Raw genomic sequence first — 4372 nt, 5'->3', positions numbered from 1 at the left:
ATGCTTACAATTTCAATTGACAATTAAATTCCTTATTTTAATTTTCACAGAAACAGATTTCATCACTACATTCCTTTTCCAATAAACAGATATCTAACTATTTTGTGTGAGCTAAATAATTGCGATTCCACATTACTTATTTTCAATAACATTCTGTATTTATCTTAACTTGTGATTAGAATTTTCAATTTCAAATGTAGCTTCGCAAGTTCGAATCCTTGACTATCCTATTTCATATTTACATTTAACTAATTCCCTGTTTTTTTTTTACTTACATGAAAAGGGGACAGCCCTTATCATGTAACACAACTTACTATCTTTCGAAGCTTATAACTACATGAAAAACGTAATTCAAAAACTAATTTTTTTAATTAAAGGAGAAAAGACCAAATTAAAAAAAAATAACAGATTTCATGGCAAATTATGCAATTTTTTTAAATCAGTTTTCTTTAAAAAAGATTTAAAGAAATCAACGAAATTTTACTTACTTCGATTATAATATATATATAAATTCCCAAAAATTACTTACCTATAAAAAATACTATTTAATGGGTAGTTCCATTGCTGATTGTTAAGAATCTATCCATATTTATACTTATATTCCATGTCCTTTTTAAATAGAATACTTTTTTAAACAAGAATTCCAAAAAAACCGTGAACTCAGATATCTTTCACTGTTGAAATAAAGGGAGACAAATATCTGCTTTTCTTCGAGTTTATCTTCCGGTGGCTTTGAAGCGCCACAATTAATGTCTTTTTCTATTTCGTGTTGTAAACAAAAATTAGTATTTTGGGGCCACCGTAGGTTAAAGTGAACACATTCACTTATCAGGTTTTGCCGTTAAAAATAATCCACTCTACCGATTTTTTTTAATTCTCTTAATGAAATAAATGAGTTTTTGATTAATATATTTTATTTCTTCTTTATCGGGTGATTTTTTTTTTGAAATATCTAAAAAAAGAAAACATTGAATTAAATTGAAAAATTGTCGTCAGCGTGCGATATTTACTTGACAATCTAAGCATAACATGCGCTTTCACTTAAAAAAAATCAACGAGTTAAAAAAAAAAGGTTTTACACTTTGGACTTTACAGGTAAATTTCCAAATTACACTTCCTTTTTTTGTAAAATTAGAATATTTTATTTTTGATCTTTTATCTTCAATTTGTGATATATAAAACTTTGGTGAGTAAATTAATTATTAAAATTTTAATAGACATTTCAAAATGGGGGGGATTAAAAAAAACGGTTGTCTAAAATATTATATTAGGTTTATTGGAAAGAGCATCAAATTTCACATTGACCCTGAAAATATCGTAACAATTGAACCAATAGACAGATTTTGATAGATTTTTAAAGTTTAAAAATTGAATAAAATTTAACTCGTAAAATTCAATTGATTTCATACGTAAAAAAAATGGCTGCATGAACGCGCACTGGCATTTTATAAACACTGTTCTTTTAAAACAAAAAATAATATTTCTATTATTTTTTTAAACAACTTTAATAGTTTATTTTGGAAGTATATTCCATAAAGAAAATTAAAAAAAAAAAAAACACTTTAAAAGAGAAATTACGAGTTTTTAAAATATTTTATTCGTAGTTTTGTGTTAGGAGTGTCGAAAATTTCCCCAAAATTCTGATATACCTAGACAGGCAGACAAAAATTAACAATAATGACGAGTAAAATACATAAGCATTTATATATTTACGAACATAATCTTTGTTTTTTTTTTAAATTTAGCTTTTTTTGTTTGTGAGAATCTGGCTATAGTTATCAATTTGACTTTCTTTTTGGCATTTTTTCTGAAAAATTTGGCTTCAAATATTTGGTAGAGTCTGGCTAACTAATTTGGGTTAGCTATCGGACACGTTTACCCTTTTAGAACCTTTAAAACACACATAACTTTCAGATTGAAAAATAATAATAAAAAACAAAAGCAAACAAACAAAAGAATTGGTGGACGTGTACATTGCTGCCCCAATCATTCACATCATCAACGCTCTGATCCCCATCTGGCATCAATTGAAATGGATGGCTCTCGTCTAGGAGAAGCCCCATGTTTTGACAAGCTTCTGGGTTTGTCCTTTACTCCTGATCTGAAATGGAACACGTACATCAAGTCTGTTGCCAAGGTCGCTGGAAAGAAAGTGGGATACTTCTACCGCTCCAGTAGATATCTCACTACTGACGCAATTCTCTATCTATATAAAAGCCAAGTATGTCCAAAGATGGAATACTGCTGCCATATCTGGGCAGGAGCTGCTAAAAACAGCCTATCCTGCCTTGACAGAGTACAAAATAGACTTCGATGCCCTTTTCTCTACCCTGCAACCTGTCTCCCACAGAAGAGACGTTGCGAGCCTATCCTTGTTTTATTGTTATTTTCATGGCAGGTGCTCGTCTGAACTCCAATCTCTGGTCCCTCCTCGCCAATCTTTCACGAAAAACACCCGTCTAGCTGAATCCACTGTGAAAAATTTCCCCCACTCTTTATATATGCCTAAATCAAAACGTAAATTCCATGAACAAAGCTTCTTTCTTAGAACTGCACGCCTGTGGAACTCTGTTCCGTCTGCCTGATTCCCACCGGACTACAACTTGGATGTCTTCAAGTCCAACGTTAACAAATTCCTAATGAACCGCCCTCTTAAGTAAACACTTCATTAAATCTCCACACTAACGTACTGTACTTGCAATAACCCTTATCCCTGAGTGACTTCCGGGCCTTGATAAGTGGTGACCACCGTGTAAAAAACAAAAACAAAAAAACACCCACCTTTTTTTGGCCACGCCCGTTGTTAATGCTGCCACTAGCATTTACATTTTTCCTTTTCAATTTTTCATAAATTTCTACGGCGCTTATCATAGATTACCCGCTTGGATTTCACATTACCAAAATACCTTGGAAAAAATTGTATACACCTTGCCAACAGAAAAGGAAAACATTTAAAGGCAAGGAGCAGCATTAATAACTGACGTGGCAAAGAAAGTGTGTTCCATTTATTAGAAGGTTATCATTACAAATTGATCCCCGACCATCACAGTCATTAAAAATACTACATTAAATTTCTTTTTTAATCTGAATATTAAGCCTGTACTCGATGATAACTGCAGTAAAAAATTACGACAAAATTAAAAGGAAAATTTTAAAAGCTACGGGAATCATTGTTCCTGTCGGCTGCAATGTTTTTTTTTTGATTGTTTCTTTTATTCATGATACAGTGTTCCCTTCGGAATAAATGCACTGGGTTATAATTATTTTTTTGTTCATTCTTTTGTTTTTATTACTTATCATAGGTGGACAGTAAAAACTACTATCTAATGGTTACACTATCCTACTTTTTTTTCGACACGTTAGGTGAAAGTATAGAATAACCACAGCATATCATCAAATCTCCATGTTAATAATGGGTTTATAGATGCTAACGTTGTTACCTTGGCACTGTACATTCACCTTGGCCACGTGCGACAATGCCCACTATTTTACTGGTCCGGCAGTGGCTCCCACTAACAATCCTAATTTAATTGCTTTTTTGTTACAGGTAGAGTGAGAAAGGCATACTTCCACCAGGCAACGCCGGTACACGGGTCCTGCTAGTTACAAATAACTTCAAGCAATACGAAATGTCGGTCTTGATGCTGATTTGAATAGAGCTGGAAATTAGATAACTAAATGCAAAATTTGAAAAAAGAAGAAAAGAATATTAGAAAGATCTTGATCATTGTAGTAATTATAGGATAAATACTAAAAATATAAATAAACCTGACGAATATATACGGTGAACAAAATGCATAAAAGTTCCAAACAATTGAGTGTCCAGGAAGTACTTTATATATTTATACATATTTTGAATAGGAGTAAATGTCGTATTGTGGTGAATGAAATGATTCTAGCTAAGAGTAAGATAGTGTAAGATATAGGATGATCAACGGTCTCCACTTCTCCACACTTTTGCTGACCTTGTTCTATGTTATATTTTTTAGCTAATAAATAATTCAAAGTAAAATACCTGTTCTGATAATAAAGTTTATCTTTTCTGTCCTCAGTCAGCGAAAAAATCCTTCTAGGCTCGGATCATTTTTAATTTTATCCCAATTTAAAATGCCCTTTTTTGGAGAGCTGGATTCTGTACATTATAAAATAACCTTGTGTTTAAATCTGCCCCACCGAGAACATAAGTATATATAATGACATATAATATAACACCTGTAACTAAACCATTTCTGGGGGGTTAGTTTCTTCTGTAAATTAAATTTGACGGTTAACCCCAAATCTGACTGGAATTATTATAAAACCGCACTCAATCATTTTAAATAATTCATATTACTCCCCTCCAAAAAAGAAAAAAAAAACGTCCAGAAAACTG

This window comes from Euprymna scolopes, chromosome 12 (genome assembly GCF_053919585.1).
Source record: "Euprymna scolopes isolate OS-2025 chromosome 12, ASM5391958v1, whole genome shotgun sequence".
Taxonomy (NCBI): Eukaryota; Metazoa; Mollusca; class Cephalopoda; order Sepiida; family Sepiolidae; genus Euprymna; species Euprymna scolopes.
The sequence above is the reverse complement of the archived record's forward strand: the minus strand, read 5'-3'. Positions refer to the sequence as shown.